The sequence below is a fragment of the Schistocerca serialis genome, chromosome 12 (assembly GCF_023864345.2).
Source record: "Schistocerca serialis cubense isolate TAMUIC-IGC-003099 chromosome 12, iqSchSeri2.2, whole genome shotgun sequence".
NCBI classification, from domain to species: Eukaryota; Metazoa; Arthropoda; class Insecta; order Orthoptera; family Acrididae; genus Schistocerca; species Schistocerca serialis.
This window is the reverse complement of record NC_064649.1, coordinates 101,882,481-101,909,422: the sequence shown is the minus strand read 5'-3', so window position 1 is coordinate 101,909,422 and position 26,942 is coordinate 101,882,481. Positions and strand designations below refer to the sequence as shown.

At 44.2% G+C, this 26,942-nt stretch overlaps 1 protein-coding gene across 5 annotated transcripts in view; it reads left to right on the top strand.

Annotated features, from left to right (window-relative positions):
* LOC126428283 (tropomodulin) overlaps positions 1–26,942 on the top strand; it is a 388,068-nt gene that overhangs the window by 262,421 nt on the left and 98,705 nt on the right. The gene's annotated exons all lie outside the window — the stretch shown is intronic.

Sequence of the window (26,942 nt, the reverse complement as noted above, 5' to 3'; positions counted from 1 at the left end):
TCACATCTGTCAACACCTGCTTTCTTTGGGATTGGAATTATTATATTCTTCTTGAAGTCTGAGGGTATTTCGCCTGTTTCATACATCTTGCTTACCAGATGTTAGAGTTTTGTCAGGACTGGCTCTCCCAAGTCCATCAGTAGTTCTAATGGAATGTTGTCTACTCCAGGGGCCTTGTTTCGACTCAGGTCTTTCAGTGCTCTGTCAAACTCTTCACGCAGTATCGTATCTCCCATTTCACCTTCATCTACATCCTCTTCCATTTCCATAATATTGTCCTCAAGCACATCGCCCTTGTATAGACCCTCTATATACTCCTTCCACCTTTCTGCTTTCCCTTCTTTGCTTAGAACTGGGTTTCCATCTGAGCTCTTGATCTTCATACAAGTCGTTCTCTTATCTCCAAAGGTCTCTTTAATTTTCCTGTAGGCAGTATCTATCTTACCCCTAGTGAGATAAGCCTCTACATCCTTACATTTGTCCTCTAGCCATCCCTGCTTAGCCATTTTGCACTTCCTGTCGATCTTATTTTTGAGACGTTTGTATTCCTTTTTGCCTGCTTCATTTACTGCATTTTTATATTTTCTCCTTTCATCAATAAAATTCAATATTTCTTCTGTTACCCAAGGATTTCTACCAGCTCTCGTCTTTTCACCTACTTGATCCTCTGCTGCCTTCACTACTTCATCCCTCAAAGCTACCCATTCTTCTTCTACTGTATTTCTTTCCCCCATTCCTGTCAATTGCTCCCTTATGCTCTCCCTGAAACTCTGTACAACCTCTGGTTCTTTCAGTTTATCCAGGTCCCATCTCCTTAAATTCCCACCTTTTTGCAGTTTCTTCAGTTTTAATCTACAGGTCATAACCAATAGATTGTGGTCAGAGTCCACATCTGCCCCTGGAAATGTCTTACAATTTAAAACCTGGTTCCTAAATCTCTGTCTTACCATTATATAATCCATCTGATACCTTTTAGTATCTCCAGGGTTCTTCCATGTATACAACCTTCTTTCATGATTCTTAAACCAAGTGTTAGCTATGATTACGTTGTGCTCTGTGCAAAATTGTACCAGGCGGCTTCGTCTTTCATTTCTTAGCCCCAATCCATATTCACCGACTATGTATTCTTCTCTCCCTTTTCCTACACTCGAATTCCAGTCACCCTTGACTATTAAATTTTTGTCTCCCTTCACAATCTGAATAATTTCTTTTATTTCATCATACATTTCTTCAATTTCTTCGTCATCTGCAGAGCTAGTTGGCATATAGACTTGTACTACTGTAGTAGGTGTGGGCTTCGTATCTATCTCGGCCACAATAATGCGTTCACTATGCTGTTTGTAGTAGCTTACCCGCATTCCAATTTTCCTATTCATTATTAAACCTACTCCTGCATTACCCCTATTTGATTTTGTGTTTATAACCCTGTAGTCACCTGACCAGAAGTCTTGTTCCTCCTGCCACCGAACTTCTTTAATTCCCACTATATCTAACTTCAACCTATCCATTTCCCTTTTTAAATTTTCTAACCTACCTGCCCGATTAAGGGATCCGACATTCCACGCTCCGATCCGTAGAACGCCAGTTTTCTTTCTCCTGATAACGACATCCTCCTGTAGTCCCCGCCCGGAGATCCGAATGGGGACTATTTTACCTCCGGAATATTTTACCCAAGAGGACGCCATCATCATGTAATCGTACAGTAAAGCTGCATGCCCTCGGGAAAAATTACGGCTGTAGTTTCCCCTTGCTTTCAGCCGTTCGCAGTACCAGCACAGCAAGGCCGTTTTGGTTATTGTTACAAGGCCAGATCAGTCAATCATCCAGACTGTTGCCCTTGCAACTACTGAAAAGGCTGCTGCCCCTCTTCAGGAACCACACGTTTGCCTGGCCTCTCAACAGATACCCCTCCGTTGTGGTTGCACCTACGGTACGGCTATCTGTATCGCTGAGGCACGCAAGCCTCCCCACCAACGGCAAGGTCCATGGTTCATGGGGGGAAGTGTCTCTATATAGTATACTTTTATCTGCTTGTAGCCCATGAAGACTGACAACACTAAAATCACAGTTCTTCGACCTCAGTTGTCATCCTTTAGCAATCACTATTCGTAAAGCCCGAGTAGTGATATGCTCCCCGATTACAACATTATCTTTGAGCAGAGTTTCAAAAAATTAGAATCAATGGGAGAACACTGGTTTTTTTTTTTTTTTTTTTTTTTTTTTTTTTTTTTTTTTTGTAGTATTCAATCAATTATCACTTTTCGAGAAAAGCAGCGAACGGTAGACTGACTGAGATTCCTTTTTATTTGCTTATTTAATATAACATTTTGATTCTAAGTCTCTCTAAACTTGAGAGAGTCAAACTTTTTGAAGCTACGTCTCTTACATGAAATAATAGGAATAAAGAACCGAAAATCGGTTATTTCAGAAACCGGTTATTTGGAGCGGTTTTAACAGCCGCGTTGAACTGGCATGGGAAAAAAGATGTGACCGAAAAGTGTCTGCTTCAGCGATAGTCGCCATCCCTCGCGTATACATGAGCAGGCAAGGCAGCTGCTGCTTGCGATAGCGTCTTCTGCGCGGAAGAGAGTACCTCCACATGGTCCCAGGTCGTCTTATCTCCTACACGTAATCCAAAGCCTTCTCATCGCTGATAACAGCCGAAAGAGCGCAGACGTGCTTATCGCCACGATAACTCTGGTTCTAATAGTCACTGCTCCACAGACCTTCGAAAGTTACTGAGGAAGGAAGTCAGGATGATTAGCGTTTCCCGTCGACGAAGCGGTCATTAGGGACGGAGCACAAGCTCGCACTGAAGGAGGACGGGTAAGGAAATGGAAACCATGCGAAAATTCGCCTTCAACGACTTACGATAAAGTAAATCTGGTAGCCGGACCCGTTGTAAAAACCACCTAAATCCGTACTTTGCGAATTGCTGTAAAATGTTGGCCAGACGGCACATGTCGAAGTTTATTCCCTTTATAACACTTTCATCGGAACACGTCTTACATAACCGATGCACGGCGCGTGGGGTGGCTCACTTCTACACATAGAACATCCATCTGTCGTAATAAACGCTTAACGCGGTTAACGGTGCACTGGCTCCGTTGCCTAATGCATGTCTAACGCCTACCAGAGGCGACAAGATTTCATTTTCAATATTTCATATAAATATTGATCGAATTAAAAAGTTTAAAATGCTGCGATGTCCTACTGATTAAGAGGTATGATCTTACGCTAAGTCTTCTAACACAAAGACAAGTATTACAGTTTCAAAAAGTGTACTCAGCGCGTAAGTTACCCACACTACATTCATCCAGTATTTGACAATGAGAGCACTTAGCGGCTACCAACAAACTTTACACGTAATTTCAAGCCTTTATGAAACTTATTCTCCATGACACCTGCCAGAAAATGATCAAACAAAATTATGCACTGTGGGACAACAGCTGGCATGTATTTCTTGATGTAATAATTTACCAACAGCCGTATGTACTGTAGAAATTTATTTCATGAACTTCTTATATGCTACCAGTTTCGGCGTTACATTGATGCCATCTTCAGGCCCCACACGTCGTAGTCGTGGCTCTTCGTGGCCTGGCCACTAATAGCTGTGGCATGCCGATTTGATTCACGGATCCAGTTATATGGCTCCTTCCGTGTATAGCGATTTTACGACTATGACGTGTGGGGCCTGAAGGTGGCATCAATGTAACGCCGAAACTGGTAGCACATAGAAGTTCATAAAATAAATTTCTACAATAAATACGGCTGTTGGTAAATTATTGCGTCGATGAACTCAACGAGATCGTTGGAAGGCCCTGCATAAGCACTGACCCATGCAGCCTGTACAGCCGACGGTAGTTGCAAAAGCTTTGCCAGTGCAGGATCTTGTGCAGGAAGTTGCCTCTCGATTGTGTCCTATGAATGTTCGACGGATTTCGTGTCGGGCGATCTGGGCGGCCAAATCGCTCTCTCGAATTGTGCAGAATGTTGTTCAAAACAATCGCGAACAATTGTGGCCGGTGACATGACAGCGTTGTTTGGGAACATCATGTATGGCTGCAAATGGTCTCCAAATAGCCGAACATAACCATTTCCAGACAACGATCGGTTCAGTTGAACCAGAGGATTCAATGTAAACACAGCCCACACCATTATGGGGCCACCCACCAGCTTGCACGGTGCCTTGTTGACAACTTCGGCCCATGGCTTCATGGCTCCACACACAAACACTACCATCATAACTCTGAACGATAGCGAAATAAATTCTACTAAAAATGAAAATGACAATAAAAATAAAAACCATGCGATTCCTGGCGTGTATGAGATGTCACACCATTTCAGTTACGGGTAGTGTGCCGTGAAGAATGAGTAAGAGGTATTAATTCACTACTTTTTGCACATAATCTCTACTGGACAGACACGTAGGTAGCTGATGGATTGCGCCTTATATGCTAACGATAAGGCAGCAGCTTTCCTTGATAACTAGTTGTCCCCTGTTTGAAACAACAGTGATGTAGAAAAGGTTGTAAGATTTTATATTTTTGTCCAGAGTCCTGCGCCAATTACTGGGTTCGTTAATCTAATGTGTCCGATTTACTGACTCATACATTTTTAGTCAGTGGGAAAACCAATCACAGTATCTGACTTGTACATCTACAATTCTGTCTGTATCATTTTCTCTTGTAATATTCTGAGACTCACGTTTTCTTTTTTTAGAAAAGAAATTTTAAGATCCTTATAGAGAACTATTGACAAGCTTTTACTTGTTCCGAATGTGAATGGCTAGCTCCGTATTTTTATAAGTGGTCGGCAGGAAAAATGTGCCGCGCGGGATAGCCGCGCTGTTTGAGGCGTCTTGTCAGGGTTTGCTCGGTTCCCCCCCGTCGGACGTTCGCGTCCTCCCTCGGGCGTGGGTGTGTGTATTGTCCGTAGCGTAAGTTAGATTAATTAGTGTGTAAGCCTAGGAACCGATGACCTGAGCAGTTTGGTCCCTTCGTCCTTACCACAAATTCCCAAAATTCCCGGACAAACGTAGCTTTAGCATTTTCTTCAGCTAATTTTCTTTTCATCTGGTATTTTATATAATGCGTATATTAAAGTATTATTGAAGCGTGATGGAAGTGAAAGCGCATGCATGTAGACATGCACGCTGCCAATCATTATATTTTACGATCCATTTTAATATATTGTTTAGCAAATGTTGTCTGTACAATCTTTCAAATGTCTAATATGCATGCTTGAGCCATTGTTCTCATAAAAAAAGCTTGCGAGGAAAAAATTGATTCTTGCTTAAGCATGTGGTTCATATTCTGCAACGACGCCGATAATCATGCCGTTGACCGTTCTGGAACTAGTATCAACATAATTGTAGTTTCTTTTTAATTTTACCAATATTTCGCAGCTTCAAACGTGACTGTATTCAATACACTGGAAATGTGATTGAAGGCGTTTTTTGATTCATACCTCCAGTGTCTTGTAGTTTGTGCCCAAAGAGACCGCCAATAGGACATGGTCCTCAGATCCATGAAAGTTCTGTGCTCTGGCTGTCTGAGTCGGTCTCTTCACACACACGACCCCACGTCTTTTAATACCACTGCCCGCACTATGGCAATAAACTGTCATTGTTCTGCTAATAATGTGGCGTCCTGGAGAATTCTTCATTGTAAAAACTAGATTCCTGATCACCATTATAAAAATTCGAGTCGTGAGTCGTCCCATATTTCCACTGAACTAAGAACGATATTCATAAAGCAACACCAGAGATATTACAAATTTCGTGAGAGTCGAGATTAGCCCTCTGGAAGGGAACCAACTGTCTTCAATTGTCTGTTGTAGCAAACTGTGGGAGGAAACATGTTTCATAGATACGTATCATCTGTGGACGTACTGCGTTCCGATCCGCTTAAACTCCCTTACCAGGCTGAAGTTTTGTTCATTTCGTGAATACATTTGTCTAGGTAAAATATTTTAGTTATTAACGTCGCTAGATCATAGGTTAATGTAAGCGAGCGATAAGCCATTGCAAATGTGGAATGCTGGTACATTAAAAACCGGTGTAACCGCCAGATTATTGAATGCAAGGATAGAAACTTGGATGAATTGTGTTGTATAGGTGCCGGATGTAAGTTTGTGGGATGGAGTTCCATGTCTGTTGGTCGGTCAATACAAACACGGTTAATGCTATTCGGGGATTACGCTGGAGTTTTCATCCGAGGATGTCCCATATGTACTCGATCTGAGATAGATCTGGTGATCGAGCAGGCCGAGGCAACATTTTGACACTCTGAAGAGCATGTCGATTACAACAGCGGTATGTTGCCAAGAGTTACCCTTTTGGAAAACACCCGCTGGAATGCTGTTCACGAATGGCAGCACAAAATGTCGAATCACCAGAGTGAAGTACAAATCTACAGTCAGGGTGTGTGAGATAACAAAGAGTGTGCTCCCGCTGTCATACGAAACCGCATCCCGCAGGTGCAGGTCCAGTGTGTCCGGTCTGCAGACAGGTTGGTTGCAGGGTCTTGACTAGCCTCCTCCTTAACTAATACTGGGTCGTTAATGGCACCGAGATAGGACCGGCTTTCTCCGAACAGATCTCCGCTCCGCCCTCCAATGAGCTCTCAGCTCGACACCACAGAAGTCGCAAATGACGGTGGTTTGGGGTCAGTGCAATGCCTTGATCCATCGAACTCTTCTATCCCTGACGTTTCGTCCAAGGCTACGTTGGACATCTTCCGAGGTGCTCCTGGTTGTGCTGGGTCGGCAAGACTCCATGGAACTCTTCTATCCCTGACGTTTTGTCCACGGCTACGTTGGACATCTTCGGAGGTGCTGCCATACAACCCGGAAGAACTCTCGGCAGCTGGCACACCCGGTCGTGAAAGCCTTCATTGTGTGGCCAGTGGAATGCTTGCTACGGGGCATCTGGCCCGCAGCTGTCCTTCAAGTAACAGTTCGTTGTATCACTGTGGTGGCAACTGCTGCAGATGCAGTTCGGGAGACCATAGCCATGTGCCGAACACGATGGTCTTTGCTCTCGATAGTCCCACGTGCCCAATCTCTTCTTGCGATCGTACATTATCGTGACCAAAGCTGCCAGCAGTCACGTACAATGGCTACACTCACTGCAAAGCCTTTCTGTAATATTGCAGAAGGAACATCCAGCTTACTGTAGCCATATTACACGATCTCTTTCAAACTCAGTGAGTTGTTGATAATGACGTCTTTATCGCACTGCAGGCATTCTTGACCAGCATCAACTAACCACATCCAGTCTCGGTGATAAGTAACGCTCACGGCCGCTACAGCGTGTATTTAAAGCAAACTTCATTTCCATCCTCATAGAGGCGCTGCTAGCACCACTCTTATACGACTGGCGCGAAATCTGAATAGACATCATCTTTCAGATGTAGAAGCACGCCTACCAACTTTCGTTTATGTCGCGCAACTCCATCTTGCTATTGTGATATTTTTTTTCCCGTCAATGTACATGCATGGATACATACATACAGATGGATCGATGGATAGGTAGGTAAGGGGGGGAGGGAGAGGGGAGAGAGAGAGAGAGAGAGAGAGAGAGAGAGAGAGAGAGAGAGAGAGAGAGAGAGACTGTGTTTATCGGGAACGGGGTCGTGACAGTGGAGCCGGTACGAATGCCCCCGGGCTCCACCGCTTTCTACCTACTGCGGCCTCGGACACGCCCCCGCATCACGATCGCACGACCATATCGCAGCGGTCCGCCTCAGTTCAGCTTACTGGGCCGACTTCCAGATATTCTGCTACTCTCTTCGCTGTGGAAATCTGTCGCGTAGCTGGGCCGTAGCATTCTTCCGAAACATAAAGACAATCGGTTTGCATGATAGGATGGTCTATTTTCTGAACAATTCCGTGACATTTGGTGTGTAGCCAGTTGTTTATGAACTCAGCCAGCCACTAATTCGATTCCCGGCGGGGTCAGGGATTTTCTCTGCCTCGTGATGACTGGGTGTTGTGTGATGTCACTAATTTCGTCGCTTACGTGGAGACAGCACTAGGCGTTTCGTTTCTCCAATATTCGACGCCCTATTTGGTTGAGTCTAACATAAAACATATGCTAACTTAACCTATTATAGCAGTCTCATTGTTGCTGTTTACTGTTTTGTTGCAACACCAGCCAGGCAGACTCAAGGGGTACTGTAAATTCAGTATACTCACAATGACGTAACGTTTTTATAGCCATATCTGTAAATGTTATCAAAAACAATACAACAGTGGATCATGTATTTATCAGGTTCCGTGGGACCGTGCGAACCAGAGCTAATTTGTTGTGGAATGAATCGGTACATAGTTTACAGAATACTGACGAGAAAATTTATAATTACAAGAATTAATAAAAAACGAAAGGAAAATTTTGGAAGGGAATAGCAGTAAATGACACAGAGGATAGTTGTGAACTACTGCGAGGAAATTATGTACAGAATAGGACACTGCCAAACGGAAGATTTATTACTTGTAGTTTATCGCACAGTTTTCTACCAGTTCTGCTGCAAGCCCATTAAAAATGAAATCTGCTGGATAGTGCACACCTTTCTGTACAATTGTTAATGAAGTGTTATCCAAGTTGAAATAGTTTTTTTTCCGTTTGGCTTTCACTAAAAGAATGTTGCAGTTTATTGTGGATGAGCCAATATTGTCAAAGACAAACTCAATGACGGATTGTATGATTGCAGCCATCATGAATTTTCAACCAATGTCAGTATTATCGTATGTTTTTGTCACAGATTAGGCTGGCTCTGAGCACTATGGGACTTAACAGCTATGGTCATCAGTCCCCTGGAACTTAGAACTACTTAAACCTAACTAATCTAAGGACATCACACAACACCCAGTCATTACGAGGCAGAGAAAATCCCTGACCCCGCCGGGAATCGAACCCGGGAACCCGGGCGCGGGAAGCGAGAACGCTACCACACGACCACGAGCTGCGGACGGCACAGATTAGGGATATCGGTAGACTAAGGAAGGCGTACTGCGGACGTTGCCAATATGAAACAATAAATATCACATGGTTTTTAGCGGAAGACTGCGTATGCTTGTGCTTGTATGTTCCACATATCTTCTAAACCAGAGGAGAGAGTGATTTCCCTAAATCACTCCAGGCAAATGCCGGGATGGTTCCTCTGAAAGGGCACGGCCGACTTCCTTCCCCATCCTTCCCTAATCCGATGAGACCGATGACCAAGCTGTCTGGTCTTCCCCAAACCAACCAACCAACCAACCAACCAGTGGAGAGAATTCAACCAGACTTGGTACACATATACCTTACTGTCATGTCACACTCGCTATGGGGTTAATAACCACTTGCCCGTCAAAGGGGTGGGCGTGAAAGAGAAGAGTAGCCTGCGACGCGTGACCTCACGGACATCTTTCATCCTGTATTTGAGAATGAGAGCACTTAATACTTGCAACAAACATTACACAAAGATTCAAACCTTTACGAAATGTTTTCTCGCTGACAGTCCACACAAAATGAAATAAAAGATGTTTATTGCTTGCTACCTTCCCCCTGTTCGTCCAGTAACAGCACCCTATGAGGCATGCGGGAAATCGCTCCTACCGGAGCGCAAAAAATGCTGATATATTTCTGTTTACTTAAAAGACGCCGACTGAGAACACGGGCACCAGCTGCCTCATTCTACCTTCCCCAGCACCTTTAAAATTTTCGCACAAAACTTTTAGCATCCGAACATGCACTTCTTCTCAAACTCCGACAACTCCCTTACTGTAACTCAAACTCACTAGTCCACTGCTGTAAGTCACAGCTGCCCTTTCTCACTCACTCATTCAGCCCCAATTGATTGTCATTATCTCTTTATGGCTTTCCTCATGTCACAGCCTTTTGTCTTATAGCCAAGTCCCCTTCGTTCTGTACTACTACTACTACTACTACTGTCTCATCCAACTGTCACAGGCCGGCCGCGGTGGCCGTGCGGTTCTAGGCGCTGCAGTCCGGAACTGCGGGACTGCTACGGTCGCAGGTTCGAATCCTGCCTCGGGCATGGATGTGTGTGATGTCCTTAGGTTAGGTAGGTTTAAGTAGTTCTAAGTTCTAGGGGACTGATGACCTCAGATGTTAAGTCCCATAGTGCTCAGAGCCATTTGAACTGTCACTGTCCCCATCCATCCCCCCTCTCCCTGCCACTCTCTCTCTGCAAATATCTCATTCATCATTCATTCATTCATTCCTACTCCTGCTGTCTCTTCTCACTGTCACTATCTATCTCTCTTCCTCATTGTCATTTATTCTCTCATTATAACACTCATCCAGTTCCACTTTTTCTTTCTGCTGCTCTTTATTCCTTCCCCCTCCCCCGGCACTGTCTCCTTCACTCTTTTTCTGGCACTGTTCTGTCACTCTCAACTATGTTCCACTGCCACAATCTCCTTCTCTCTCTCTCTCTCTCTCTCTCTCTCTCTCTCACACACACACACACACACACACACACACACACACACACACACACACACACACACACTGCCATTGTCTCCTTCGCCCTTTCTGTAACACACGCACTATCTTCCAGTATTTGTTGGTTTCCCTTCTGCTATTGCCTTCTTCTCTCTCAGTACAAAAAGCGAAAATTTTTAAAGTTGCTGAGAAAGATAAAATGAGGCAGCTGGTAAGCTTTTCAATCACAGTCTTTTAAATAAACAGGAACATTGTCTTTTTTTTCTCCGACAGAATCATTTTTCTGCTCGTTCCCTTCTTTTCTCTGCTGCAGCAAGGCATATAACCTCAGAACGGATTTTATATGCAAAACATTTTTGCATGTGTTTGAGTACTACAACATGGGGTTCAGAGATCATAATAGAGATGCTTGATAGCATATTTATCTGTGCGTATTTTGCGTGTACAAGTAGTAACTTCGAAGCTGTGTGTCTTGGAAACAGATAAAGATACCAAGAAAATTCGGGATGTTAGGAATATTTCATAAAAGTTTTAGGTATACGTTGTGCATAGCCATCTTGGAATCCTCGGTGTGATTTCGGTCCGCTTGCGGCTTGTAAAGGCGAAAATATGGTAAAAAACCTTTTTTGGGGGCGGGGGAGGAGGGGGTTTCTGAGGAAGCGCCTATGAGCCTATGAGCCATCAAGCGCACCGTAGACCACATTAAATTCAAGGAGAACCACCTGATTTGTTCCATTTACATGAGCAGGAGGAAGTATGTAAAATTCATACTTTGGCCCTGTACTGTAATATAGTGACACTATTGTTGGGTATATAGACGGTCTCTAGCTCCAGGGCTATCCAAAACACTTGACACTACCTTTTTATCGCCAATAGAACCCGAGGTATGAGCACCTGGAAAGCCCATTTTTATGCGCAGCGTTTTGCATGCATACCGATTGCTTTTAGTTCACTGTGATCCGTTAAGGCGGTGAGTGTACCTATTCTCTGTAAACTTTGTTCAGTTAGAGATGCTATTTATGTACCAGTCTGTGTCCGAGATGGCTATGTGAACCTAGAGTACTACAAAGGAATACTGGACTGCTGTTGTTCTTCCATATCTTAGCCTCCTGATACACAATGTAGTTTACAATTTACGTTCGCTGCGACTGACAGCTAACGCCAAATGCTAATCCATTGTTTCTTTCTGTTCTAGGTAAGTACCCTCCTGCACCTGCTGATCTACTTTCTGCTCAGCGCAGAGGTCACGAGTCTCCAGATGAGTCTCGCCAACTCCCGTCGGCAGCTCGACGAGATGACAAGTAAGACAAAGTATCTACAGACAGAATCCGGACCTTTGAACACGCGCACGAATACAAGAATCTGTCTAACAAGTGTCCTTCTTCTGTTCGGTACAGGATCTGACGGACAGTGCCTGAACATCATTTTGGTAAAACAGCACGATGCTGTTCTCAATAAAACTCGTGGAAATCAACTTTGACTATTTAAACATTTCCAAGGGCAGCTTTGTACAATCCATTTCAGCTGAAGCTTTTGTATGTCCATCCTTTTAGCAGGTTGTCTCTGGGACGACGGCCGTTTACTATCGTGACAAAAAATAAAAACACCTACAGCCGTCCTTATGATTTTACTTTATTTTGTCGCTACCAGTTGATGGTTGGAGTGCTGACGCATTACCTGCGAATCCAGTAATGCTGGCAACTGATGGGTTATGCATGAGGATCGTATCAACCTGTACCGCATCAAAACCGCCTGAAGATGACGCAATGAAGCGTCGAAACTGGTAGCGACAAAATAAAATAAAATCATAAGGACGGCTGTACGTGTTTTTATTTTTTGTCACGATTTCAAGTGAAGTCTGCGCCTCGATTCTCGCTTGCAGAAACTTTTAAAATTTTTTTTTTTGGATGCTGTGTTTATTACCAAATCAGGATGTTGGTTACCAAATACTAAACATCACTTTTTAAATAAAAGTAACATATTTTTACTTCCATTAGTAATCACATGAGGCTGCAGGGGCCCAGTAGGTGGAACCCTAAACTCTAGGCCTGCAGATCCGCAAGTGAACCTGGGATAGGGACGGGAAGTTTTCCTCGCTCCTGAATCCGGCATAGGGACGGAAATTTTTCCTCACTCCAGTCCCTACAGGAAGGTCTCAGGTCCAGTCGGCCTGCTGTCATAATGAGCACCGGTGTGGGCACGCCACCCACCCACTCATAGTGCAGCGGCGAACGGAAGGTGGCAGTCAGCGTAATAGTCAGGCCATATGCGAAACATTACTTACAAAGTAACATACTTGGTTACTTCTACAAACTGAACAGTGTTATTGATATGGTTTAAATCCGATGGGCATTCAGTGAGTAATAAAACATTTTTTTCCTGAAAGTAGGTTGGTTTTATTCAGGATTCCAGTACACCATATTGTTCCTTACTCTTTTGGCTACAAAACCATATTTTTCATTATAATCTCCGTTCAATGCTATGGCCTTACACCACCCTACTGGGAGGGCCTATATCCGTGTGTGGTACCACTCCCCTGGTTGACGTCGGAGCCAAGGTCCTGCTGCTTCAATAAACTCCCCATCGTCCACGTGCTGCTTTCCGCGCAGGGCATCCTTCTTTGGGCCAAACAGATGGAAGTTGGAATGTGGTTGATCTGCGCTGTAGCGGGGATGAGGAACAACGGTCCAGTGAAGTTTGGTGACAAAGGGATCATCTTATGGGGCAACAGCAACTGTATACGTCCATTTTCTAAAATGAAGAAAGCGCACAACGGTTACTTAATCCACAATCTTTTATTGTGCACACAACCGGTTTCGACACACCTAAAGTTCCATCATTTGGTGTAAACTGTAATAATGAAAATATTCTGGTACACGAGAATGGGTGGTGATCCTCAAGTCGCCGGCCGGGGTGGCCGAGCGGTTCCAGGCGCTACAGTCTGGAACCGCGCGACCGCTACGGACGCAGGTTCGAATCCTGCCTCGGGCATGGCTGTATGTGATGTCCTTACGTTAGTTAGGTTCAAGTAATTCTAAGTTCTAGGGGATTGATGACCTCAGAAGTTAAGTCCCATAGTGCTCAGAGCCATTTGAACCATTTTGATTTGATCCTCAAGTCTGAAATATTAGATAAGGAACTATGCGGCTAAAATTTCCGCATGTAAAAGAGAACAGGGCGTTACTTACAATTAAAATCACTTATCTGAGGTCATCCTCACCCCCAATGTTTTCATGGAACCAAAGGTTCCAAGTCCAAGGGATAAAAACGGACCTAACACAACCCGAAAAAATAGACGTCACGACCGGATACCAAAACTTCAAAATGCAATAAAAATGTGAGAAGGGGGAGGGGGGGTAGAAACCGTTCTCCCCTCCCCTGCTGTGCGTTTGGGAACGCAAACAGGGAAACTTTGTACTATTAAATAACAGTCGTGAGTACTCACGTCGCACACCACCCATAGCGCAGGCGCGGTATGAAACAGACATGAGATTCGTGAACTGTTTGAACTGGAAAAAAGGGAAGTAACAGCAGAGGGGAGAAGAAACCGTCATAACATCAACATTGTGGTAACTTCTGGTGTCCGGTCATTATGTCGGTTTTTTTTTTTGTTTTAGGTCCCTTTTCATCCTTTGGACACGGAACCTTTTGTTCCATGACAACGTTGGGATGAGGATGACCTCAGATGATTAACCGATTTTAATTATAAGTAGCGTCCCGTTCTTCCTTTCAATTTATTTTAATTTAGAAATATTGGATACATAGTTCATAATCTGATATTTTGGGACTTGAGGATCCTTTCCCATTCACACAATATTTTCATTTTTACAGTTTACAGCATATGACATAGCTTTAAGTGTTCCGAAACCGGTCGTGTACTAAGCAGTTGTGCGATTTATTCATTTTGCAAAATGGCGCGCAGACTTGGGCGAGGCCTTGCGTTGTCACGGAGGAGGAGAAGTTCGTTTGCATTTTTGTGGCGACGAACACGCTGAAATCGTTTCTTCAGTTTCCAGAAGATAGCACAGCACACTCTGAGTTAACCAACTGTTGGACGAGTGTGTTAGCACTACCAACAGAGACGTCCAGTTGTGCAGCGAGGTGTTTGACGTGATCTGTCGATCACCTCGAATGAGTGTGTCCGCACGTTCTAACGTTGCAGGAGTCACAACTTTGTGCGACCTGCCGGCTCGCGAGAGATCGAACAGGTTTGCACGACATTGTAGCAATGATGACAGATTCCTCGCCCAACGACTCGGCGTGCTTTTGTTCACTGCCAGGTGTCTGTAGATGCTCTCAATCGCCTGTGAATATCTGCGATGCTCTGGTTTTCCGCCAAAAGGAACTCAGTGACAGCTCCCTGCTTGGAACGCACTTCCGTTACAGACGCCATTTTGATGGCTACGTACACAGCCACCACCTATCAGAACTTCATGAAAATATACGGGCTGAAGCAGGAATATCCTACGATGTCCCACAGTAAATTATACATTTTTTTCAACCCAGAATGACAGAGAAAAAAATGTTGCAATACTCACTGATCGCCCCCTCATAGCTTTTTATTTAATAATGAGTCATTTCGCGTTTCTGTATCGTTCGACTGGTAATTAAAAATGGAAGACATAATTTTATTTAAAAACATGATTCAGTATTTGCTAATTAACAAATAAACATTTCTTGTTGATAATATATACATAACTAAATTTTAAAAGTTGAGAAAGACTGTTGGCAAATTCGCGACTCTATTGAAAGTAATATAATTTACCTGTGTTACACATGTCACACTGAACAATATTTCAGAACCGATATTTTGAGTAAATAGAAAGCTAATGATATAATGGAATAGCGTCTGGGATACTAAATAGCCGATTAGCTGACTTCATGAAGATCTCATAGCACATTAGTCTTGAGAACTTAATTATAACAAGCAGAAAAATGCAAAAAGTTAATGCCAACAGTCATTGTAAATGGAGGCAACTAGAGAGCTATATGTTCTCATATCATTTTATTATTGTTTCAGTTAAATAGTAAAATCACAAATGGAACATGACAGGGACAGAGGGATGAAGGCTAGAACAGGTGATCCAGGAAACAGCCTACTGAGGCGCACTTCCACTTTGCCTTCGTTTCATCATACAGTTTTCTTAAAAAACATTGAATTCTGCGAAATGTCTCATGGACCTTCTAATGTTACCCGCTAGGTCATTTACAAATATTGTGAAAAGTAATCTCTGCATCTCTAAATAATATAAAAATGCATGGGTGTACATTCAACATCTGTTCCTAAACTACCGGATAGAGTTCAACCGAATTTGGTGCACATAGCAATTGCTACCTCTAAAGAAGCACTGCGAGGTGAAAACACCATCCTCTCAAAAGGATGGAGGGTGGGGGGTAGGGGTGAAAAATAAGCATGTAACGCACCGCGCCCAAATCTCAGTATTTCAGAATGAGAGCACGATGCGGCTTTCAGAAAACAGACAGTTTCAAATCTCTCATAAAATGACGGAAATTTTTTTATCACTTACTAAATTTCTGCTTGTCATCCAATAAAACTGCCACAGACTTTTTAATTTATTACTTCTTTGCTACTGACCCCATTCCCAACACATTTAGCATACAGTATTCACATATACTTCTGAATGCTCTTGCCAAATTATATCACTGTATGAGACACGTATAAGACGTCACAAACACTGAGGTGTGCGAAAAACTCCGTTCTCTTAAAAGTAAGAACGAATTACTTAGACTATAGTCATCGGGGGGGGGGGGGGAGGGTTAGGGTTACTGGTTACTTAGTATCTGGAAAAATGCACTGTAGCGTTAAGAATCACCTAAATTCCACAGATGATGGTGATGATGTTTGGTTTGTGGGGCGCTCAACTGCACAGTTATCGGCGCCTGTACAAATTCCCAACCTTTGCTCAGTCCGATCTCGCCACTCTCATGAATAATAATGAAATGACGAGGACAACACAAACACCCAGTCATCTCGAGGCAGGTGAAAATTCCTGACCCCGCCGGGTACATCCCACAGAGATGGGAAGTAAAGGGAGTGACGCATAAACCAGGGATACTTGGAGCAGTTTCAACCACATGTGTTATGTTCATGGCTTATTATTTTTATAAACATATTGTGGGAGTAAGATTCTCCACAACCTTTAGGGGTGGGGACGTCGATGAGAAAACAGAGTAAAAATGTTCCAAAACGACCTGTTGGTATTTATTTTCTGTATTTACTTGACTTTGAATATTTTTGAAAGTATGAAGTGCAATTTGTGTCTTATTTGTGCTGTCTCGTGTGTCATCCATGTTGCACGAATGAGCACTCCAGTGACTCATTCATTTTGTCAAGGTGCTTGAGGATCTAAGATACAGCTACACGAGTGAATACCATAAATAAATTTAGCATCTTTCCTGGAGTCATATTGTTGAAAACAGCAGATACACGTGTGCAATATACGTCACATATGTATATGTTCAACTTCTCCTAAGTTCATAGATCGATTTCAACCATTGGTACATACATTACTTACTATCTGGAAAGAGGCACTATGAGGGTAAAGAAATCACCAAAGTTGCATTGGTGTGGGAGTGATAACGGGGTGATGGACAGAGAACAGGAGAGGACCTGGTGGACAGAGAGAGGGGTGATGATGAGATGGGTAAAGAGAGGGGGAGGGGGGGGGAGAGAGAGAGAGAGAGAGAGAGAGAGAGAGAGAGAGAGAGAGAGAGGCGGGGGGGGGGGAGGGAGGGGAGGAGGAGAAGGACTAAGAGAATAAAAAAAAGCCGGGGTAACGCCAGCTGGACATTCTATAGCAACTACCTTGGGATATTACTTTTACGTCTGAATAATTCTTTCCTTTAAGAATGGAATGCTGTGTACTGTTCGCTAGAAACTCTTCAGTAGAGTGACACTTCTAGCAGAATATTGTGCACGCTTGTTTTATGTTGACCAGGCGGTAATGCGGAACTGTACCGAACGTCTTTTGGAAACATCAACCTACACCCCGTTATCTGGTTCCTTCCGCGTCTCGTGGATGACCAGAGTAAGATGAGTGCCACACATTCTCTGTTTGCAGAACCTACGTTCGCCCCTCCCTACCGCATTTTTCAAGTAACTTCTGCCTAGGCAGCATGCGGCGAGAACTACCTCTCTCTCTCTCTCTCTCTCTCTCTCTCTGTCTCTCTCTCTCTCTCTCTCTCTCTCTCTCTCTCTCTCTCTCTCTCTCACACACACACACACACACACACACACACACACACAGAGAGAGAGAGAGAGAAAGAGAGAAGGGTGCTTACGTCTTGTCTCGTTATTTGTTTACGTTACGCTGCCATGCTTCGGGGCTCATTGGAGCCCGAACTTATAGCGGCCAGCGCGTGCGTGCTGTTTTTCCCGCCTGTGAGTGTTTCCGCAGTTTATTATGAGCCAAGGACGGCCATTACTGTCGCCTTTTTAAAAGTCTTGTGCGGAGTTATTGCTCGCGCTCATCTGCTGCTTTAAGAACGGAACACAACCCGCTCTTAGTTCGCTGCCAGGGTCGCCCCCGCGTGTTCTGAACAGAGCGCGACCCCGCGTGGCGCACTCGTCACACAAGCGCTCCTAACGGGGCAGCTAACAGTATTCCCCTCTAGTAAAGTGCTTTGAGAAACTTCCTCCGATACAAACCAAATTCTGGTGGAAGCGAGCTTTTTGGCAGTAGCGTGACGAGGCTCTGCTCGTGACGTGCTGCACTTCTCTGGCTACTGACGCCGCCTGGTTCCTGGTGCGTGCTGCCAAAGATTTGAAACTTCCTGGCAGATTAAAATTGTGTAACGGACTGGCACTCGAACCTGGGACCTCTGCCTTTCGCGGGGAAGTGATGTACCAATTTAATTCATCAAGCGCTACTCAAGAGTCGTATTCGCAGCTTCTGCTTCATTCTGAAAACAATCCTCCAGGCTGTGGCTTAGCCATGTCTTCCCAATATGCTTCCTTCGAGGAGTACTAGTTCCGGAAGGTACGGAGGAGGCCTTCTCTGGGGATTTGAAGGTAGAAAATGAGATACTGGTAGAAGTAGCTGTGAGTTGGTTGGTCGATTTGAGGAAGGGGAGCAAACAGCGAGGTCATCGGCCCATCGGATGGAGAAGGAAGTCGATCGTGCCATTTCAAAGGAACCCTCCCGGCCTTTGCCTGGAAAGATTGAGAGAAATCACGGAAAACCTAAATCTGGATGGCCGGCCACGGGTTCGAACCGTGGTCCTCCCGAATACGAATCCAGTGTGCCAACCAATTCTCACCTTGCTCGGTTGCGGGTCGTGAGAGCACTCAGCCGACAGAGGCAGAGGCCCCGTATTGGAGTCCCATCCGCCACAGAGTTTTAGTTAGTCAGGGAGTTTCAAATCAGCGCACATTCCGCTGCAGAGTGCCAGAGAGAAGATAGGTAAGGGGTGCTCTTATTCGAGCGTGTGGGCAGTTCTAACTGAATATGATTGTTTTAAGGGTATGCAGCATTTATTACATTCAACTTATGATTATAAATAATACATCAGATGAAAGAGCAACTCAAAAAGCTTTGCTTCTGTACCTGCCCGCAAAGGGAAGAATGTAGAACGACTAACAGTGACTGAAGAACATGTTGAACGAGGGCGAGTCTTTTACGAAATCGGTTCCGAAAGGTTTGAACTCGAGAGAGAGTTCCTAGAGCCACTCTGTAGCAATTCTGGACGTGTGGAGCATCCCATTGTCTTGCTGGAATTGCCCAGGACCTTCGGAATGGATATAGGTGATCGGACAACGTGCTTACGCACGTTTCATCCGCCAGCGTCACATCTAGACGTATCAGGGGTCCCATATCGCTCCAACTGCACTCCCACACCATTACAGAGCCTCCACCAGCTTAACAGTCCCCTACTAACATGCAGGGTCCGTGGATTCATGAGGTTGTGTCCATACCCTTACACGTCCATCCGCTCGATACAATTTGAAACGAGACGCCCAGGTGAGGCGTAAAACTCTGTGTCCTCCAGTCATAAAGGGTACACAAGTGGCTCCGAAAGCCTATATCGATGATGCTTCATTGACCGGTTCGCACGCTGACACTTGTAGATGGCTCAGCTTTGAAATCTGCAGCAATTTACGGAAGGGTTGCACTTCTGTCACGTTGAAAAATTCTCTTCTGTCGTCATTGGTCCCGTTATTGCAGGATCTTTTTCCGGCCGCAGCGATGTCACAGATTTGATATTTTACAGGATTCCTGATATTCACGGTACACTCGTGAAATGGTCGAACGGGAAAATCCTCACTTCACCGCTACCTCGGAGATGCTGTGCCCCATCGCTCGTGAGCCGACTATAACACCACGTTGAAACTCACGTAAATATTAATAATCTGCCATTGTAGCATCAGTAATCGATGTAACAACTACGCCAGACACGTGTTGTCTTATATTGGAGTTGCCGAACGCAGCGCCGTATTCTACCTGTTTACACAACTGTATTGGAATACGCATGCCTATACCAGTTTCTTTGGTGCTTCAGTGTAGAAATCACACCACTGCGATTGGGAGTGATCTCAGTCACATTGTACACCGAATTTACAACTGACTTAGCCCCTATTTTAATTGGAATGTGTTGGAGGTATGTCAAACATGTAACTGTGGTCAGACGTTAAAAGAAAGTACAGGCTACAAACGAATACAAGAAGGGTAGCACAAGCGACCCACAAAACCACCGTCCATTATCCTTGGCATCACTCGGTTGTAGAACCGTAGAACATATTCTGAGGCATCTCGATTAGAATGACCACCTCGGCGCCACGCAACATATATTCCGAACACATGGGTCCTGTGAAACTCAGCTCACCCTTTTCTCGCATGGCACCCTAAAAGCCATGGAACCAGGCAATCAGGTAGATCTAATATCTGTCGATTGTCGGAAAGCATTGGCTAGGTGCCACATCTAAGGCCTACTGCCCAAAATACGATCATGTAGGGTATCGAGTTAAATTTGTGATTGGAATGAGGAGGTTTTGGTAGGGAGGACACAGCATGTTGTCTTGGACGGCGAGTCGTCAAAAAACGTTCAAATGTGTGTGAAATCTTATGGGACTTAACTGCTAAGGTCATCAGTCCCCAAGCTTACACACTACTTAACGTAAATTATCCTAAGGACAAACACAAACACCCATCCCCGAGCGAGGAGTCAACCTCCGCCGGGACCAGCCGCACAGTCCATGACTGCAGCGCACAAGACCGCTCGGCTAATCCCGCGCGGCGGAGAGTTATCGGAAGATGTAGAAGTAAGTTCGGATGTGCTCTATGAAAGTATGTTGGAAATCTTGCTGTTCGTGTTATGTATTAATCATATTGCACACAATCATTACAGTACCCTCGGACTTCTCGGAGATGATAGTCTTATCTATAATGTGATGCAGTCTGAAATCTTCTCAAGATCCGGTTGAACATATGTGTAGCTTTTTCAGATTGGTGATAAGATTGGCAACTTGGCTTAAATGTTCAAAACTGTGAAACTGTGCACTTCACAAAATGAAAAATGCATATAATCCAGTGACTACATCATCAGTGAGTCACAGAATCAGTCAAAATGGGTAAAGCCGACGGTAGACTTCGGTTTATCGGTAGAATACTGGAGAAGTGCAATCAGTCTACAAAGAAGACTGCTCTCAAACACTCCTGCGACCGGTTCCAGAATTTTGCTCAACCAAATAGGAGTAACGGGGGATACTGAAGGTATACTGTGAAAGGCACGTTTGTTTGACCCGCGGGAGAGTGTCACAGAGATGGTGAAAGAATTGAACTGGCAGACTCTTCAGGATAGAGGGAAACTATTCCGAGAGAGTCTACTTACAAAGTTTCAGGACCGAGTTCAAATGATGACGGTAGGAACGTACTACAACCCCTACATACCACTCACATATGGATCGTGAGGACAAGACTAAATTAATTACAGCAATCACAGACATTTAAACAATTAATCTTCCCGTACGTGAACGGAACGAGCAGCAGTCCTAATAACTAATGCAATGGAACGCACCCTCCGCCATGCACTTCACAGTGGTTTGCAGATTGTACATGTAGATGTAGAACGTCGGGGAAATGATTTCAGCTCCCCATCCCTTCAACACAATCCAGTTTATTAGCGACCCTCCGTCTCGTATTGCAGTACAAGTTTTTCCGTAATATCTCCACACTTACAATTCACGGTATTTGCGATAGTGTCAGCTATCTTCTCGACAGTTTGGCCATCTTTACTCTAGTAATTATCCTTTGATTGATTTTTGTGTTGTTCTCCGTTTCTTCCTGTATCGCACTCATCGTTTTATTTCCACATGATGTGCCACATTCCACCATGTTTGAAAACCTGTTTCACACTCTCTAAATATTGTGTGTCGCCACACTTTACCCTTTTTCTGTTACTTCCTGGCTCCGTTTAACTATTTCACCGAACTTTAGCTCATGATCAACTAACCCACTGCTTCATCGCTGCTTCTTGTGGAGAGATAGCATACATTATTTTTATCTTGCTCGTTGGCAGAACGATAAAGATAACACTGTTGCAAGGTTTTGTAAATCTTGATGATATTTGTTAGCATTCGCTAGTGAAGTGGTCCATTCCTAAGAGCTGCTGAGGGAAGATTTAAGTCTTTTCTGACAGTATTTGCATGGAGTGTAGCCTTGTACGGAACTGAAGAGTGGACGATAAGCACCTAACACAGGAACACGCGCGCGCGCGCGCGCACACACACACACACACACACACACACACACACACACACACACACACACACACACACACACACACACGCTCTTCCAGTGTCAGGGAGAGAGAGAGGGAGAGAGAGAGAGAGAGAGAGAGAGAGAGAGAGAGGGGGGGGGGACGAAAGACAACGAAAACGATTAATAACCATGGTATGTCGAGCGTTAAAAGGTTTTTTGGCTTTTCACATTTAACCAAATATAACATTGATGATGATAATTTATGGCAATGTTTGCCGACAAGATGGAGAATGCAACCTTTTAATACTAGATTGCGTACTCACGGCAGTTCTCCTTGGCCGTTTTTTGGTACGACTTGGAAAGAGAGAAAAATTAATGAATGATCGCCGATGCGTCGGTTCTCGATTGTGTTCAGGAGACGTACAGATTGATTGCGCGAAAATAGTTTCTCAAATGACCTCTTAACCCGGATTGCTTTCACGCAATCGGACTCTTCAATGAAATTACCTAAGGGACCTATTTGAATAATAAAAAAAATTGGAAATGAATGCAAAAGAGTGAAATTTTGTAAAAAAAGTTGTCAGATCGGAAATTGAACACATTAATGGTCTCCCAAATACAATCGAGACACCGCAATAAAGAGCGAACCTGTAACAAAGTTCATTTAAACATAAACATTATTTGTGGTTAATTTAAAGAAAAGAACAAGCGTAGATTTTCTGTACAGTGAAGCATCAATATATTCTCAAAGAACAAAGGCGTTAAACTATAAACGTTAACAAATTTACAATGAATACAAAACTTAAACTTTTATGTTTTTCTCATACGTGGAACAGTCCAACAATCGCTGCTTTTGTATGTGTGATATTTTGTAAAAAATTAAATGTCCTGGCGTGCGGGTAAGTATTTTTTATCGTCACAAAGTTTACAAAAGCGTTTTTGTTTTTCTTGGTGATAACGTGGTTTTTCACACTAAACGAAATATAACTTGTAGCGGTGCTACACAACACGTCTTAACAAGTCAGCGACCAAGCATCAAAGGTAATGAAGTACATGTTAACATATCGGCGACCAGAAGTACAACTAACTATAAAGACTCTAGAATTTTCCTAACAAATGATGAACTGTTCTTTCTTCTGTTTCGCAGCTTCTTGCTATCAAGCGCTTCGGCAATGATTTTAAATATCCGCGCCCAGCGAGTCATAGTGTTTAAAAGTACCTTTTAAACGCTGGCCGCGCGTCTTGGTATAGGCGCACATTATAAACAGATTTCGTTTCTTTACTCTCGCGTTGTCATGCTTAGTATTATTACAAACTACAGCTCGGTGGCTATCCTTTTCTCATATGCAAAATGTCTGAAATCCAATAATATCACATATGGAAAAATCACCTCTAGAAAAGGCCGCCTGTGCTCTTTAATTTCAGTGTGTGCAAAGAGGATTGGAAGGGAATAAATAAACGTTTAAAATAACGACTACGATAAAATGAGATGAAATGAATGATGTATAATCCCACCACCAACCAAACGAAGGTAACTAAACCCCATGCATGCGTCACCGTTTTGCTTCTACCCTACGCACTTCCCAGGTTACGTGGTTGTTTCAGAAAGGATCTGAGGCCCGCCGCTCGCTTGCTGCCCATCTTAACCTAACTACGCCATATCCAACATGTTCAGTACTGCGCCACCTCCTAAGTGTTTCAGAACCGGTCGAGTCTTTGTAAGTTCAGGAGAGTTCTAATATTAATCAAATATCCTCGTCATTATTTATAGTGACACAGAGCAAATAAATAAATACGTACATATTAAATTTAAATATTAATTAACGTAGATTACTCCGAAGAGGTCGCGTCAATAAGTAGTGACTGACAGTAAAGGTCCAACGTGGTACAACAGCCATATTAGAATCTTACTTCGAAAGCACAGAGCTTCATCACCATTTTAAACGAAGTCAGAGTCTAATTGACATACAAAACGTTGACGAAGCAAAAACGAGCGCAAGCAGAGCAACGCGAGCAGCGTTTATTAAATGAGAAAGTTAAATTTTGACGAACGAATAACTAAACATCCCAGTATGTTTTGGTCTTACGTAAAATCGGTAAGCGGATCGAAATCGTGTATCTGCTCCCTTATCGACCAACTGACACTGAAACGGAAGAGGGCAACAAGGAGACCTGAGTACTGAATTCAGTATTCCGAAATTGTTTCTCTGCAGAACATGATAACATGGTTCCTCCTTTCAGCCCTAGCACGCCGACGTTCCATAAGGCGAATACAATCTTCGGCACTGGCTGTTAAAATACGTCCATTAAAAAGTCACTACCGGTTTCGCATTAGTAGAGATGCATCTTCAAGTGATAGGTTTTTAAACACTCGTGGCGCGGCAAAGTGATTGTTCAAGGGTAAAATCCCATCGTTCATCAAGATAAAACCGATAGTATGTCAAGATAAAACATGTCACCTGAAGATGCTACTCTGCTGATGAGAAACCCGTAGCGACTTTTTAAATAAATGTGTTTTAACAGCCGTTGCGGAAGATTTTATTCACCCTGTGGGATATTGGCTGCTGTTGCCCGACCTCTGAAGTAGTAAAAATACGTAAAAATATCGTATATATATATTGAGATACGCGATCGCGGAATACTAAACAGCTAAAACTGCTCAGCTGCGGGAAGGGATATGGACTGATGGTTCAAATGGCTCTGAGCACTTTGGGACTTAACTACTGAGGTCATCAGTCCCCTAGAACTTAGAACTACTTAAACCTCTAAGGACATCACACACATCCATGTCCAAGGCAGGATTCGAACCTGTGACCGTAGCGGTCGCGCGGTTCCAGACTGTAGCGCCTAGAACCGCTCGGCCACTCCGCCCCACTGATCTGGACTGAATGACATAGGTTTGAGACTTTGCAAATATTATGGGAACGAACTTGTTCTCACTTTCTAGCAGTAGTTTATTAAAGGGAACCAGGCTATTGGAAAAAAGCTCACGTCATTCCTGGATCACTGGCTCCTGGGTTCAATTCCCGGCCGGGTCGGGGATTTTCTCCTCACGGGGACTGGATGTTTGTGTTGTCCTCATCACATTTCATCATCATTCGGGAAAATGGCGAGACTGGATAATGAAAAGATTGGGAATTTGGAAGGGCGCTTATAATCATGCCGTTCAGTGCACACAAACCAAAATCATCACCTCCACCATCACCTCCACCATCACCTCCACCTCCACCATCACCACCACCACCACCATCACCACCACCACCATCATCACGTCATTCCCATTTTCAAAAAGGATCGCGAATTGATGTACACACGAGAGGAGTTCCACACCGATTTAAACTTTAATTTTTCCATCATTCATGATGCGCCATATGTGTCATCGTTACAGCTACAAGTATGTAACACTCGGTGTTTGTGTTGTCCTCATCATTTCCTCATCATTCATGAAAGTGGTTAGGTTGGACTGAGCAAAGGGTGGGAATTTGTACGGGCGCTGATAACCGCGCAGTTGAGCGCTCCGCAAACCAATCATCATCTCCATCGAGAAACAGTTAATCACGAAATGTGTTGATGTAAGTATTTAAGATTCTTTGCTCACACATTTGGAAATGCAGAAGTCAACTTGGGTCTTTACTCACCTTTGAGATCTCAAAATTTGTCAGGGAAAAAATGCTTAAACTTGTCTGGAAATCAGGAAAATGTCAGGGAATTTCACTCAGGGCAACCCTGTCACTACACGACGTGGGTTCCGTGGAAGGAGGGTGTAAACACAGCAGATATTCGCAGGCGATTGGCGACAGTGTGTGTACAATCCGCACCGTCACGAAAAGTGCTCTTGCAACACGAAAATGCTGGTGGCCAAACGAGTAGGAAGACAACGGCTGCCCTCGTGGAAATGGGGTTCCAGGTACTGCCACACCCACTGTAGTCTTCGGACTTGGCCTCCCCTAATCACCACCTGTTCCGAGCTGTGAAGAAACGTCTGCGCGGACATCATTTTGCAGACATTCCGGAACGGCGAACAGCTGTCCTGCGGTGGGTGCCAAAGTGATTCGATGAGGGCCCACAGAAATTAGAGATATACTCAAACTCCAGTGGCAGATACTACAAGAAAGGCGTTGCGTATAACGGAGAGGACTAGGGCTGAAAAATCCGAGAGCATACGTTCGAAAGAGCCAGGCAACATACTACGTCCTGCCACGTATATCTCGTGAAATGACCACGACCACAAACCCAGACAAGTTAGAGCTCAGAAAGAAAGCTTAACCGACAATCTGTTCTCACGCACCAGTCGCGAATGGAACAGAGAAGAGGGGGAAAGTAGTGATACCAGACCTACCCTCCGCCACACGCCGTAAGGTGGCTTGTGGAATGCAGCGGATGGACGAGCACAACGCATTACCGTGCCTAATACGGTGCAGGGAAACCGCTGGGATTCAAAACAGCTTCCAGTCGTCTCGGAGTGGATAAATACAGGTCCTTCTCTTCAAAGTAGACGGCAAAGTCTCGGTAACAGTTGATGATGCCAGCCGGTCGGAGTGGCCGTGCGATTCTAGGCGCTGCAGTCTGGAGCCGAGCGACCGCTACGGTCGCAGATGCGAATCCTGCCTCGGCCATGGATGTGTGTGATGTCCTTAGGTTAGTTAGGTTTAAGTAGTTCTAAGTTCTAGGCGACTGATGACCTCAGATGTTAAGTCCCATAGTGCTTAGAGCGATTTGAACCATTTTGATGATGCCAGCGATGATGGGACAATTGATCGTCGTGCTTACAA